The sequence below is a fragment of the Caretta caretta genome, chromosome 10 (assembly GCF_965140235.1).
Source record: "Caretta caretta isolate rCarCar2 chromosome 10, rCarCar1.hap1, whole genome shotgun sequence".
NCBI lineage: Eukaryota > Metazoa > Chordata > Testudines > Cheloniidae > Caretta > Caretta caretta.
This window is the reverse complement of record NC_134215.1, coordinates 70596671-70612986: the sequence shown is the minus strand read 5'-3', so window position 1 is coordinate 70612986 and position 16316 is coordinate 70596671. Positions and strand designations below refer to the sequence as shown.

General features: G+C 46.8%; 1 long non-coding RNA gene across 1 annotated transcript; it reads left to right on the top strand.

The window, feature by feature from the left end:
* Positions 1–11808: 11808 nt before the first annotated feature.
* On the top strand, positions 11809–16079 carry LOC125643761 (uncharacterized). The gene is made up of 3 exons (XR_007358813.2): positions 11809–11950; positions 15103–15181; positions 15671–16079. It is a non-coding gene; the product is annotated as an uncharacterized LOC125643761 (long non-coding RNA).
* Positions 16080–16316: the final 237 nt, after the last annotated feature.

Sequence of the window (16316 nt, the reverse complement as noted above, 5' to 3'; positions counted from 1 at the left end):
CCTGCCACAATCCCCTCAGGCTGCTTTAGGCTTCCACTGCTCCCCCCCGCCCCAAGCTCCACTGCTCCCCAGCCAACCCTGCCCACCCCCAGCAGCCAAAAGCTCCCACTGCCCCCCACAAACCCCTTCCTTCCCAAATGGGGTTCCACTCCCATTGATTTGGGCAAGTCACTTCACCTCCATGTGCTTCCATTTCACCACCTCCGAAATGAGGTAATTAGGGTGTAACAAGTCAGCAGTTCTCTCGGAGGTCCTGGCTTTCACAGTGCTGCACACAGGGGTTACCTGGACCATGAAAGTGACAGCAGGACTAGAACTCAGAGCCTCCTGTTTCCATATCAAAGGCTGCTAGCACCTGAACTAGAAGGGAATCTTCGTTAGCTGATAGCAGTGCAGGGACTGTGACACATGATTGAACAGTTCCAACTCTATCCAGCAAAGGACACATGCATGCTAGCCAGCTCATCGGAATACCTACCAGGCAGAGGGGTCAGATGAAAGATGCTACACAAAGGCAGGGTTTTGTTATTTATACAAATTCAGAGCACCACTTCTGTATTCACCTTTTGCAAGTACATGTGAGAAGATTTAATCCTGATCTGTGAATTTCCATCCTTATGGCATGTGTGTCTTCACCTTGGGTGGGAAGAACATAGGAACAAACCTTTCGCTCTTAGGCGCTGCTGGCAACAATACAGAAAAGACTGTTTGTTTATATGCGACAGCCGTGCTGAGCATGGGCCATGCCTGTCTGTGCAAATGGCCACTGCGGGTATGTGTGTGTTTAGAGTTTCATTTTGTTCCCGGGAGCAGGGCATGCATCGACCTGCTGCTTCTGGGTGCCTGATAACAGAACGTTTTGAGCATGGGCCTTATGAAAACGCTTTTCATGGGCCTCACAGAAGGACGGTTGTTTCTGGGCCCAACCATCTCCCCCCCGCCTCCTACCTCCCCATGTAGGACACTTGTCTGTTTGAAATATATGGAGCCCGGAGAGAACAAGACAAAGTGAAAAGAGGAATTTACGGCTGCTGAGATCCAGCCCTGGGCTGTGATTCAAGCCCAGCAGCAGGCGTAGCTGCACTCAAGCAGATTTTTCTGAGCGGCCCCGGCCCTGTGGGAAGCAGGGAGAGGACCTCATCAAGGCCATCACTGTAACCAGCTGACGCCAGCATCGCTCTGTGGCCTGAGGCCCTTCCAAGGAGTGAGCCGCGGCACAGATGTTCCCATTGTGCATCTGGGGAGCCTTCTCGGAAAAGTCAAGCCGCTTCACTCTGAGTCTGCTTTTTTAGCTTTAGTTATTAATTTTTATTTCGTTTCTTTTTTGGAAAAGAGCCTTTTCTCTCCTGCTTTTCGTTACGAGTTGCCAACTTCCTCTGGCCAACTCCCTTTAAGCCCCCTCTCTACCCTGAATGATGTCTGTGTCTGGTAGGTTGGCACCACTCTGCCTGAATGTGATATCAGTTTCGCCAGGGACAGCTCTTCTGCATTGGGAGATCTGTTGGACAGCGCCAAAAATGAAGCAGATGAGAAGAAGGAGGGTCTTGTGGTCAGAACAGGGACTCTGGAATCTTGGATTCTATTCCCCACTCCACCATTGGCTTGTTGTGTCACCTTACAAGATCCCTTCACCTCTGGGCCTCGGTTTCCCCATCTTTAAAATAGGGAGATTAATAGTTACGTCATAGGAGCGGTTTGTAATGCTCTAAAATCCAAAGGTTTTTCCATAAGGAAAAAGGCAGCTAATGGAGGGAAAGACAAATAAAGAGGCAGCTATCAGAAAGCAGTGATGTTAGGCGAAATAGAAAGGTGATAATTTAATCATTAGATACTATGGTGATGGACACCATGTAAACATCTGGTAGGGCAGACATAGCTGAGGACAAAAGGCTGGGGTGAGGGATCAGAGTTTCCCATGAAGAAGAAATTTACAACCAAATACATGGCTAGGAATGGAATCAAGGAGGCAGGGACCTTATAGGGAAGTTGGTAGTAATGAATATAAATCAGAAGCTAGGAACTGTAGAAAAGTGATAAGCCAAGGAGAGGGACACAAGGAGAAATCTATGGCCAGCAGAGTTTAAAAAAAAAAAATCAATCCTCCTTATTGTCCTTATGTATATTAGGAACAAAAAGAACCCTAACAAAGATATTGTTCCATTACTAGAGGGATATGGTAGAATTATCAATAACAATGCAGAAAAAACAAGTATGCAATACATATTTCTGTTCTATATCTGGGGGCGGGGGAGAGAAATATGATATAGTCATATCATATGATGATGAGAACACTCTTTCCATTGATAGGGGACTATCCTGGGAAGCAGTGACTCCAAAAGATTTGGGGATCATAGTGAATGATAACTGAACATGAGCTCCCAGTGTGACATTGTGGCTAACAGGGCTAATGTGATCCTTGAATGCATAGACAGGGAACCTCAAATAAGAGCAGAGAAGTTATTTGTATTTGGCACTGGTGCGACTGCCACCAGAATACTGGGTCCAGTTCTGGAGTCTACAATTCAAGAAGAATGTTGATAAACTGGAGAAGGTTCAAAGAAGAGCTACAAGAATGATTAAAGGAGTAGAGACTATGCCTTATAATGATAGAGTCAAGGAGCTTGTCATGGGGTCACTCACCACACTAGCACCTTCTGGTGGGCATTTTGGGAATTAGCTCAGTCCTTGCTAGCACCTGCCCTTTCCCAGATGCTGGGCTTGCTATAGTCCCCTAGGAAGCCAGTCTTCTCCTTAGGACTCCCTGTAGCAGACTCCTTTGCTCTGGTCTGCAGCTTCCTTTCATATGGGCCGTCTGGGCCCCAAATGGGTGGTCCAGCTGCCACCCTAATTGTCTGCAGGCACCGCCCTAATTGGCTGTTTCCCCTACAGCCACTCCTTTGGCTGCCTGCTGCTCAGCCTCCCTATGCTGGTTTTAACCCTCTCAGGGTTAGTGCAGGGCAGGCGCCCCATCACAGAGCTCAATCTACTTATTAACAAGTAAACAAAGAGAAGGTTAAAGGGAGGAACTGGATCACAGTTTATAAGTACCTACAGGGGAATAAATATGTGATAATAGGCTCTTCAATCTAGAAGACAAAGGTATAACACGATCCAATGGCTGGATCCAAATTCAGACTAGAAATTAGACCTACATTTTTAACAGTGAGGATAATTAACCACTGGAACAATTTACCACTGCACTGACAAAGGGATGGATTAGATGGGCATTTCCCCCTCTAGCTGCCACACCACTAGGAAAAGAACACTGAAATAAATACAGTGAGCAATGGCTCAACACATTAATAAATGTTTTACTAATGTAAGAAGAAAAACAACGTGTTTGCTCTGTTTGGGCCACTGATTCATAAAGGCTGAGGATCTAGCGCTTTGAGACCACTTAGACTGTAAATCTTCTGAGCCAGGGACTTTCTCATCTAGTAACTATACTGGATCCAAATCAGTTTCTGGGATTGGCTCATGAAAGGGGGAATGATCCCAGGTGTGTTCTGAGGTCATTACGGGTTTCTGCCCTAATGCATATATGCCTAAAATATTAGCATATGAAAATCAACCTCTTACAGAAACAAAAATGCCAAGAAGAAAGCACATATTGTTTTTATAGCTGGTAAGTGACTGGAAGAGCAAATTTTTAATAGCAATCAGAGGCAGGAAAAACTGTCTTTCCAAAGGGACCAGTGGGTGTCTTTATTTAAAAATGATCTGCACAATTGGGAAGTGGAATTTAAAAAGGAAACACAATTCTAGGAGACATTGAAAAAGCCACGTAGCAGATGGATGAAATTATACTTGTATCATATGGGGCATCCCAAGGAAGAATAAGTGTGAATACAGTTTAGGTCCAGGAAACAAGGGGTGCCCACTGAGTGGAAGTGACCAGGTTGCCTCTGTGGGATCATCTACGTCCTGGTTATTCTCACCTTCTCACTTTGACAGCATGCACAGCTGATTGTGCCCTCAGACTCTGCTCCTGCATGTTGGGAGGGTTGGAAGGTGGGATTAATGAATATGTTGTCAAGAGGAAAGAAGACAGAACTCTGTCTCAGCCCTCAGTCTCCTCCAAACTCCTGAGACGATACCAGCGCTGTACTTTTATCTGTACACTTTAGATATATTTTTCATGTCCGTTTCCTCCATTAATTCCGTGGCCCTTGAGAATTAAATGCATTTCCCTCTCATTGTAGCCTTTGTTTCCTCCAGTCTGTTTATAGCAGAGCTGGAAGGTAGCATGGTCCTTTTCTTGTTCATGTGCTAGCTGTGTTAAGAAGTGTCAGCGTTGCACTTTCAGGGAATAGTGTTTAACAGTGGCTCTTGCAGAGCTAGTAGACGGAGCACGGCATTGTGTTTGTGTAGGACCATGCCTGGGGCCCATCCATTGCACGTGTTTTGGTAGATACAAGAGAGTTCTAACTCCACCATTAACATTTATAAACCAGAGATCACAGAAAGGGAGCGTGATCAACAAACACAGCAAAGTTAAGCTATGGCAGTTCTAGTCACAGCTCTCACCAATTCACTCTAACTGTAAACAATTCACTTCACTTGTCTGTAAGTGGAGATAATAGTTACCTACCCCCAAGCAAGGGTTAGTGTGAGCCCTGCTATTACTTATTTGTACAGCATCAGCGTACTAGGCATTTTACACACAGATACAAAGACATGGTCTCTTCCTCCCCAGGGCTACTAAGCTTTGAGAGACATCATACATAAAGAGAGGGAGAAGGGAAAGAGCAAAGGGATTAATAGTGGCATATCCATCCTATTATTGTGCATTTAAAAATATGTTTGATGCCCTGATTTTTTCAATGGGACAGGAGTGCTGGAGATAGGGATGACCACAGGAGACTCAATTAATGTGTATAAAGCACTTGAATAGCCTCAAAAGGGAAGCATTACTGAACCCTGGTTACCAACACAAGACAGTTAAGGTACATCTACACAAAGATAAAAGACCCACAGCACAGCTACAGCTGGCCAGGGTCAGCTGCCATAGGCTCACAGGACTCAGGCTGTGGGGCTAGTGAAGTGAAGCTAGCTAAGGGTGGAGCCCATATATCTCCACAGTAATTTTGAAGCCCCAGAGCCAAACTCAGCAGACTTGAGTTTTTTACCCCTGTGTAGACATACCCTTAAGGGCCGGCCTTCCTTTAAGCCATTATGGTGGCTTAGGTTTCTCTCAAGTGTTTCTAATATACTCATCTCCATAGTACCTAAGCATCATTTGTTCTAGGCTTCATAAGTATCACTAACTCATTTCCCTACAGCAGCCTCATCTGTATTGACAACAGCCACTCCCCTATACTCCAGCCCCCATAGCAAAAGGAAAAGCCTAGTTTTACTGAACTGGCCTTTATACCTCTGCCCCAGGAACAGATGGGCTCAGCTTTGTTCTGGGTGGGTGATTCTCTAGAACCACCCTATTGGTTCCTATATAAATCAATAGCTGCACTACCCCTGCCCCTAAAGGGAGATGTATCCACTCTTCTCAGATTAGCAGCCTTGTTTGAGGTTTTGGGGGTTCCTCTCTTGTCTGAGCTAAATTTAGGGGCCATTGTCAGTGAATCAGCAGCCAAACTCTTTATCTACAGAGGATTTGACCTCAGCATGGTACCACATTAAAAGCAGCTGGAAGGGCTTTTTCTTTCCCTGCAGAGAGTGGTGTGTCTGTATGCACTAAACTCATCTAATTATAACTGGGATTGGCCTAGGAAAGCCAGAGTCAGACCCTACTGCCCTAGAGCCCACAATACCTAAGTCTTACCCCAGGCTCTCTGATCCTTTTACCTTCCTGCTGTGAACGGCTTTTCAGTAGTAGTCCTGCAAGGTCACACTTCAGGTCTTTTAATTTTCTTGGTGCTGTCTCTTTAACCCCTTCCCTGCTGCAGCAGTAATGTTTGCTGGATCCTCTTCCTGAAGCAGGGCTCCTTTTGGCTTTCTCTTTTCTCTGCTGCCAATCATGTGGGCGGGGGGGGGAAGATAGCTGTAGGCGCATTTTATTTATCAAAAATGAAATTTTAGGCAGGATGGTAGGTTGGCTGGAGGTCAAAGGCAGAGGGACCTTCTTGAGCTGAGCACTCCCTCTGTGATTGGCATTAGGAGAGGCAGGTGCTGGTGCTGCAGCAGGAGCAGGAGATGAGCTAAAGTGGTGCTGTCCTGGCAGTGCCAAGGGGGAGAGAGGATTATAAGCACTCAGTGCTAGATATGGGACCGATCTGCTCAAAAAGATGTGGGGGGAGGGGCATGCACATCAGGACTGTGGTGCCGTAGTAGAGCTGTGTTGGGTTTAAGGCTGGCAGTGCAGGGGGTGTTGCAGGTCAGGGTAGAGACTTTCTGGCAGACGGTGTGAGAGGCCTGTACTAACTTAGACCTAGCTGGTGCTATTCTTTCTCCACTTTCACGGGTGCCAAAGCTTCATAAATATTTATAATGAAAGGAAGAGCTCCTAAGTGGCTGTGGCTGTTTGGCAGATGTGCTCAGACTATACCATGCAGGTGCACCTGCCCTGAAGTTCCCGTGAGATGGGGCATTCTCTTGCCCAACAGGTGTGACTGATACCTGAGGCTGATTTGGAGCAGATTATATGTAGGAGATAGGTCCAACAAGATCAGCAGCTTCACTGTGGGCTCTGTGCATTAGGTGATCAAAGTACTGTCAGCAGCATAACATCTATTGCTTGAAAGAAATCAAAGGAAACAAAGACTGCCGTACTGGAAATGTTTTAACTCTCATACACACACTTTTGATTGCTATTTTTTCCCTGAAAAGCTTGATAGGGTTTAGGTCAGGGGTGGCCAACCTGTTGTTCCAGAGCCCCCTGTGGCTCTTCACAAGTTAACCTGGGGCTCCTTGTCTAGGCACCGACTCCGGGGCTGGAACTACAGGTGCCAACTTTCCAATGTGCTGGGGGGGGCTCACTGCTCAACCCCTGGCTCTGCCACAGGCCCTGCCTCCACTCCACCCCTTCCCGTGCCCTCCCCTGAGCCTGCTGTGCCCTCAGTCCTCCCCCTTTCCCCCTGCTCCGCAGCCTCCTGCATGCCATGAAACAGCTGATCGGGAGGTGCGGGGAAGGAGGAGGAGGTGCTGATCGGCAGGGCTGCCGGTGGGTGGGAGGTGCTGGGAGCGGCAAGGGGGGCAGCTAACGGGGGGCTGTTGATGTATTACTGTGGCTCTTTGGCAATGTACATTGGTAAATTCTGGCTCCTTCTCAGGCTCAGGTTGGCCACCCTGGTTTAGGTGATGTGGCAGGTTAATGCTACACCTTGAGATCTCAGAGGCCTGAGTTCAAATCCAGTGTAGATCACAAGCAGAAAGATCAAGGACTAGAATAACAGGAGTAATACTCATTAGGATGTATGGGAACCCAGGACTGGAATAGCAGGGGAGGCTCTGGTTCTGCAGACCTGGAGTGAGTGACCATCATTGACAGAGCTGGGGAGCAGGAAAACTTGCATCGACCCCAGACTCTTGTTTCAACATTTACCCAATCCTTTCAAAAGACAAATCAGGGAATGCCTTGTTGGTTGTTCCAAATTAGAAAGAAGGAGTTGATTAGCCATAAGTTTGCCCGTTTGGGAGGATAACACATACTGAGCTTGAACATACTCCCATTGAATTCAGTGGCAAAACTCCAACCATTTCTTCATAGAAGCACATCCCTGTGTATAAATCCTCTGTTAATTTACACTCCGAGTCCTGACCATTCCTTGCAGATCTGGACCTTGCCACAGTTCTGCTATATCTTCATGCAAACGAGGCCTCTTGGATTCTGATTTGCGGAGCAATTTGTGTGCAAATCACACACCCCCCTCACTCTTCCTATGTGAGAAATGCTTAGGGTGACCAGACATCCCGATAAAATCTGGACTGTCCTGATATTTAGTTATTTGTCCCATGTCCCGACAGACGTACAGTCGGGATGTCATTTGTCCCTATATTTTGCTTCGACGGCACTCTAGTATTTTTTTGGGTTTTTTTCGCTTGGGGTGGCAAAAAACCTAGAGCCGGCCCTGGTAGGGGGTGAGCCTGTGGCTGCCCCCCCACATGTCCCGATATTTTGTGCTTGTCATCTGGTCACCCTAGAAGCGCTGCAGCTGCCTTACAGCTGATTTTATTAGGCAGCAGAGTGAACATGGTCCAGGAGCTTCCAAGCTCTTTGATTTTTTTCTCCTTTGAGATCAAACCTAAAAAAAAAAAGCCCTTTGTCAGCATTTGCATCCCAGAAACCAGGTGCATGCAGCTCCTGAGTGCTGTCCACTCCCACCTGACTCTGATAGTGCTGGCAGAATGTGGGAGGGGAGGAGAGACACAAGCCCTTATTCATTTCACACAAACACGCTAATCACCTCTGCTCAATTTCTAAAACAAATAGCCATTTTCCTTCTCTGTTTCAACTTTTCTGCCAACGATGTGCACCAGCCCCACTTCTGGGACTCCACGGTGTTTGCAAAGGACAATGCATACAGGGCTGAGCAGGACACCAGGATGGGTAGAAGTCTAGCAACATTTGCCTTAAATGGCTTGAAGAGGAGTAAGTGCTTCTCTATGCTTGTAAAAGGCTCATTTAATTCACCTTCCCCCGCCCCCCCCAGGCCTTACTGGCATCCAGGACACAGGGACTTTTATTACGACATGAAATACCTGGAATGTGAAGTGATTGAACAGTTTTAGAGGAAAATGCGTCACTTCTTACTGGCCATCAACCCTACGTGCCTGCTGCCACACACCTACGCTCCGGATAGCCAACAGGAAGGCTTGTCTGGCCAAGGTCTGCTTCGAGCCGAAAGCCACACACAAGTGGGTTTTCTATTTTAATGGGAAGAGCTTGTTCAGCAGTGTTTCTGGTCAACCCTTGGTACAGTTAACAGCACCCAAAGAGACTACACCAGCAACAGCACCGACATTTGGTAATTCACCCCTTCCTTGGTGGGCATGGGATGTGGCAGAAAGCTTGAGGGTGCAGAGCTGAGTAAGGGCCCAGGACTGGAAAAGCAGGGGGTGCTGCAAATCAGGGCTGAGGGGCACTATCAGAGCTGTGTGGGAGCCCAGGACTGGGACTGCTGGGGCAGGGCTGGGCTGCAGATTAGGACGGAAATGCTTTAGCAGAGCTTTGTGGGAGTCCCAGATAACAAGGGCTGTGGCTAGTAACACCTTGACTAAGTTCTTCTGGACCCTGATCATCTTCTGTCTGTTACTGCAGTGGCCTCCTCTCCAGTCCTCTTGAGCCCCCATTGCCCCTCCCGTTTGTCCAAAATGTAGCTGCTAATATTATTGTACTCAGCCAAAGCTCTGACTGTGCCTCTCCCCATCCCCCACATCCTTCTGTGGGCTCCCCTTCCCCACCCAATCCAGTTTACATCTCTTGTCCTCCTCTGCAAGGCTCTGCCCATCTCCATCCCAGCCTACATCTTGGCCCTGCGCTTTGAGTGTGTCTCCCCAGCCCGCTCCACCCAGCCAGCACCTCCTTGAAAGGCCAGAGGGGCAGGCTGCTGGCTTCGAGAATCCTGTTTCCAGCTTTGTTCTGCCAACGTGAGGAGCCTGGAGATCAAAAGTCCACTACTGCTGCTCCGGGGGAAAGGAGGTGCATGGGGGGGCTCACTTGTCAGAGGCTGTCTAAGGAGACTGGTTGACACAGAGAGACTCTGCAGAGGGAGTCTAAAGCAGTTGGGCCTTCCCAGAGCCAGGGAATCATATGCCTTAGATGACCCAGAGCCGATGTTAAACTTGTTGGCTGATGCCAAAGCCTGAGCCTCTCTGCTCTGGGCTGAAAACCAAGCCCGCGGGCTTCAGCCTGGGGTGCAGGGCTCTGGCTCCACCCCATTTCCCTGCCCTCCTGCCCAGGGTTATGGAGTAATTTTTGTTGTCAGAAGGTGGTCACAGTGCAATGAAGTTGGAGAACCGCTACCTTAGGGAAAACCTAGACATGCGTACAGTCTGTTTTGTTGTTTTAAGAGCTGTTTTCTCTGAAATACTGTGGTTCTAACTAAATGATATTTTGCTTCAAGGAGGCTGCCTGGTCACAATATTAACCACTGGTCCCTGCTTCAGAGGGAACAGAACGGGAGGGTCTGAGCCTCTGTCAGACCTGCTGAGGTAATCTCAGTTAGTATCAGGGCACTGCAACCCAGAGACCAGTCTGAGAGTGGCGCATCCTGTGATTCCATCAGAGCCAGACAACATCCCAAGGCCTGAGCCTCGGGAGGGGAGCGCTCGACAGGACTGCGAGGGGTCAGAGGTGCAGTTCGCCTGGGAACTGTGACAGCTGCCCACAAACCATGAGACCTTAACAAGCAGCCCTCCCAGCATGTCCCATCTGTCCTGTTTGTATCTGGTATCGTGTGAGCTACTATTTCAGAGCTGGGTGCATTGCTGACACTTAATCCCTGATAGCACAGGCCAGGGGTGAGTTGCAATCCGAACCGCCTAGCTAGGCTATTGTGATATGCCCCACTCTTGAGGAGCACGTGGAATGTTCAGCTGGTGCGGAATGAGACTGCTCGCCTCCGGAGCAGGGTGGGTCATTGTGAGCCCATAGAAAACATACTCACCCCGTTCTTTGTTGACTATCTGTGCTCTTCCAAGGACAATTCCAGTTGCTAATTATAATCTTCCAAACCCTCCAAGATCTGGGACTCATTTAGAGTCTGTGGGCTGGATCCTCCACTGGTGTTAATTGGCGTAGTTACCTTGGAGACAGTGGAGCTATGCCAGTTTACACCAGCTAAGGATCTTGTTCTGTTTCCCTCCCTGCTGCTCAATCATGGCAGTTGTGCTTCCCTGGAGCACACTTTTTATTGCAACCTGAGTTTACTTCATCCCTCGCCTTCCAGGACACTCCATCCTCCAGATCCCCAAGTGTTTGGAATTTGGCTCTTGATTAATTGACTCCGTTTGACATACTATTAAGGCCAGAGATTTCGCTGGGCAGGCGATGGATGCTGAGTAGTTGCATTGAGACGACTCGCATGTTTTTGTTTGTTTTTAATAAGCTGTACGGCGCCCGGCTGCTGCACTCTACCAGCCCCACATAAAGCCCTATAAATAAACCCAGCAAATAAATAACATTAGCTGTGTGGGAGGCCAGGTCTGTAGGAGCAGGTGCTGCAGATCAGAGGTGCGTCGGCAGGGCTGTGCGTGGGAATCTTGCACAGCGCTTGCCCATACAATGCCTGACGCGATCTGAAATGTTTGCAAATGCTTTTAATTCCCTCTGTGGACCAAGCTGTGAGTGAGGCACACAGCAAAGCCATGAAGTGTGTGTGTGTGTGGGGGGGGTCATACTCTGCATCAGGAGGGACTGGAGATGAGGCACAAAAAGAATGAGACTCATGAGCAGAAATAAGCCTGAACCCCAGTATTCAGATCTGGGTCAGAACATCACCCAAGTTCAGGTGCTGGACTTTGGATTTTGATTTGATTCATAGATTTTAAGGCCAGAAAGGACCATTAGATTATCTAATCCAGGGATCGGCAACCTTTGGCACGCAGCCCTTCAGGGACAGCCGCTGGCGGGCCGGGCCAGTTTGTTTACCTGCAGCGTCTGCAGGTTCGGCCTATCACAGCTCCCACTGGCCACAGTTCGCTGTCCCAGGCCAATGGGGGCTGTGGGAAGGGCGGCCAGCACATCCCTCGGCCTGTGCCGCTTCCCGCAGCCCCCAGTGGCCTGGAATGGTGAACCGCAGCCAGTGGGAGCTGCAATCGGCCGAACTTGCGGACGCTGCAGGTGAACAAACTGGCCCGGCCCACCAGCGGCTTTCCCTGATGGGCCACGTGCCAAAGGTTGCCAATCCCTGATCTAATCTGACATCCCTGTATATCACAGGCCATAGACGTTCACCCAGTTACCGCTGCGTTGAGCCCAATGACAAATTTTCCAGAAAGGTAGCCGGTCTTGATCTGAAGACATCAAAAGATGAAGAATCCACCACTTCCCTTGGTAGGTTGCTCCAATGATTAATCACCCTCACTGTTAAAAAAGTTGTTGTGCCTTATTTCTAATTTGAATTTGGATGGTTTTAATTTCCAGTCTCTGGTTCTTGTTATGTCTTTCTCAGGTACCACATGGGTTGGAGGGGTCCAGCTCTGTGCAGGCTTCACGCCTTGCTTTTTCTGCCCCTTCAACTGGATGTGCACTGTCTCCTGTTTCAGACCTTGCACTAAAGCTTTCCCCTGTCCTCCTATGAGCACATTTCCTTCAGTTCTCTCTGGGCCGATTACCCTCATTATCTTTGTCCTTTTACAGTATGTTCATTTCTCAGGGCTTGGCTGTTTCATAAAATATATCTGAGGCCCAGGGAAGTCTCCAATTAATGGATCAATTCTTTTGCTAAACCAGTTTTCCTTTGTGATTTCCCCGTGTCCTGCTAGAAGCTGATTGCATGTCCCTTAGATCTGTCGGGCTTTGGTGCATGGAAAGCATATGCTCTTTAACAGGAGATCCTTTATGTAGGCATTCTACTGTCCTTTGATAAAGGAAACAAGCAGCCTCTTGATACTTTTCAGCACTGTGGGCCCTACGTTAACAATTCCAGCCCTCAATATAGTAAATGGACAGCTCAGTTTAGGGGAAAACAGTAGTGAAAACAAATTACTTTCCCTCATTTGCTGTCCCAGCTGTTGAACATTCAGGGCCAAGATCATCCCTTGTATAACAGCACCACAGACAGTAGAATTAGGCCGGGGATTACTCTGGCTCTGAGTGTGGCACTCCCTGCTCACCACCAGGTGACCTGCCAGCTGCAGAAGTCTAAGCCTGAATGAAAGAAAGCTAAATCCCATGCTGGAACAGATGGATACAAAATTTGCCAGCAGCTAAATACTTAATTAAAACCTCTCTTGGGCTTTCACCCTGTTAAAAAGCTGAACAGAAATTGGAGCCATTCTCCAAAGAGACACTTTAAGAGTAAAAGACACGTGTGTGCCAATCTATTTGTCTAGTGTATTCTCCCACTGCCCCCTTGTCAGCTCTGCATTATTTATTGTCCCCTGCCTAAAGGGTCTCAGGTTATTCATGTGTCACATAGTCTCCAGGGGAGAGTTCTCCATCACCCAGCCAGCACCCCATTTCTCTCTGTTCCTGCTCCTTTTACACTGACTGTAGATTGCCTAAGGAAGGGTGGCAGGGCTGTGGTGGAAGGAGCTCACTTAAGCTGGAAACACAATGGGAAAGTTGGGACCAGGAATTCTCCACTGGTGGTAGAAACGAAACGGCAGAGGCTGCAGCATAAACATGGGTCAAGTGTCAATACCCCGTGCCATCCAACCTTGCTCTAAAATCATTAAATATAAATCATGTACTATGGACATGTCCTCATGGAAATCAATGGCACAACTTCCATGGTGCCCCCCCAAAAAAAAATTTTTGGGGGTGGGGGAGTATTTCATGGGATATAGTATTTTTAATTATATAACTAATATTGCATTTGGGAAAGAAAACCAAACGACTAACAATAAAGTTGTTTTTCCTCTTAATATATGTAAATAAATAACAAGCAGAACTCATCCGCAAGGACTCATTACCAATCCAGTTCCTGCAGTCCTGATTTTGCTATTCAACTTGTCTTTTCCAATAGACTTTCCAGGTGCCATAAAGCCCAACATTCCATTCTTCTCCAAGGCAGACACACCTTTTTCAAGTATTAATCACTTTAGCAACTGTGATTTCCGTCCAGTAAAGGAGGGTGAGGTTCATGCTAAAAAGAGTTTTGTTTCCCAGCCACGTGGAGTCTCAGGGTGGGACAGTTGTGCTTACCATACGGAAGTCCTGCAAAGCGGAATTAGTTACACAATAGGAATAAGTTGTCTAGAATATTTAAAGTGATATCCAAACCTTGGAGAGGACATAAGCAGGTGTCATTTCAAACTCCCCTGATTCCAGGACATGCTTACTGTGACAGTTCTTCCAATTGGCAAGCGCAGATTTACGTGGAAAACAGATGGGCGCTTGTCTCTAACCACAGTAGTGTCACAGAACTGAAGCATCATCTTAAAATAAGCCTCACAACAATCTAATGATAGTGACATAGGGCCAGATTCTGATTTCAATTACACTATGATAAATACAGAGAAACATTGTTGAAATCAGTGGAACTACTTTGGATTTGCTCAAGTGCAGAAGAAAGCACATTTTTGGAATGTTTCCAAACAAGTTTTGTTTTCTCTTTACCCCACTCAGTTTCATACTCAGAAATTGTTTGCAAAGCACTATAGGCAAAATCAGTCAGAGCATCCTTGAGTGAATCTAAATCATGCAGCAGGCAGATGGTTATTCTTCCTTCCATAAATATCTTGAAAGGTGGAAAGGTCTCAGTTGCATGGCCCATCCTTAATGGGGAGAGGTGATGAAATAATGCTGAGGTCGCTAAGAAGAGAAAAATAAGAGTTTAAAAAAAGAAATGCAGGAATATGAGTGAGGCGGAACAAAACAAGATTGCAGTTCTCCACAGAGCCAAGATTTCAGAGTAACAGCCGTGTTAGTCTGTATTCACAAAAAGAAAAGGAGTACTCGTGGCACCTTAGAGACTAACCAATTTATTTGAGCATAAGCTTTCGTGAGCTACAGCTCACTTCATCGGATGCATGATGATCCGATGAAGTGAGCTGTAGCTCACGAAAGCTTATGCTCAAATAAATTGGTTAGTCTCTAAGGTGCCACAAGTACTCCTTTTCATAGAGCCAAGAGTTCCCCTTGTATACTTCATGCCTTTGTCCCACCTGGGGCTGCAGAATAGTTGGTTACACCTGGCTCAGACATGGTGATCTGGTAATTAGGATGCAAAGGAGACAAGGCAGGCACTTCTCATCCAATATTCTCCAGGGCACACTCAGGATCTCAAGAGCAGATTAAAACTATCTGCTTTGGAAATTCATGAGTGAAACAAATGGAAGTCAAATTATGGTGTCTGGTTAGCTCTCCACTTGGCTAGGCATGTTAATGAATATCCTCTTGCCACAGTAAGGATGGGTGAGTAACTGGCAGTGAATAATTTATTGCATGAGTTTTGTCTCTTCTTTTCTCACAAACTGCAAAAATAGTACAATTTTCTCAAATCTATTCAAAATGATGCACCCAATAATTTTGCTCTCTAGATTTCACACAAGCAGATCACAATGGATATTTGGTATTCAACCTGCGTTGCTTGCTCTGATGGGACTCACAGCTCATATGGTATGTTTCTGAGCCCTTACTGAATCCATGTAATTCCTAATACTCTCTAATAATTGCTGTTCACTTTTTCTACATATGCCCTGCCAGTAAACTCACTCACTAGAATACTTGCAGGTGCAATCAGAGTCAAACAGAAAAAAAAGCCAAGTAATCCTAGTCCCCAGAGTTATGTTATCACATATGTTATCTTGCATGAGGGTGCAAACTTAAGGTTGCTATTAATAACTATTATTATATTGCTAATAATAACCTTCAAAGGCAAAGTGGTTACAGAAAGGAAAACTTGCAGTTAGTAACCAGGTCCAGTTTGTGCAAACACAGCCTGACTCACAAAGCCCTACTCAGACGGAGAATGAGAGCTCCTTCTGTTGTCTCAGGCCTGGCTCTTTCCAGCCCTAACTGGGCTGGGTGAGTTTGAGGATGAGCTTTAGCCCAGGCTGTTTTCTGTACCAAAGCCTACTGTGTGAGTAAAAATAATGTGTCTCTCAGTTTCCTTCAGGGTGACGCAAGACCTGATTTAAACCTTGGCTCTACGCACACACCACATTGCTCCTTTGGGTACACTTCTATTTGCAGTTCATCAGTTACAGAAAAGAAGATGGGATAAAATCGGAGAGAGGCTGAATGCATTGACTCCTACTGACTTCATTAGATGTTTAGGGGCAAAACCCTTTGTAGGAGGATCATGCTCTAATCTAAGTGTGCCAGTTGCCAAAGGGTCCGTTCAAATGAAGAATCCGATGATTCTTTCCAAGTATATCCCGCGACAGCGATGGCATCATTTGCCTTAAATGGGAGGTGGTGTATCCTGTCCTCTGACATACATTTTCAAGTCTATACCCCAACTGTCCGTTGATCACTAATGGTTTTCTGTAACAACCACCCCTCCTCTCCATTTGGAAACAGGTTCTTGAAAATCGCCTTGGATTTACTAAGAGGTAAAATAATCCTGAATAAAACGAATATACATTACAACATACAATATGCTGCGACTCCCTTGCACAAGTTGCATTGTTTCACAGAGGCATTGGGCATCATGGGTATTGTAAACAGAGTTGGAGCTAATGCTGAAATATGTGTATGCACTGGCCAAACCATTGCCTCTATCTACATTCTGTAGCTCTCATCTCCCTCT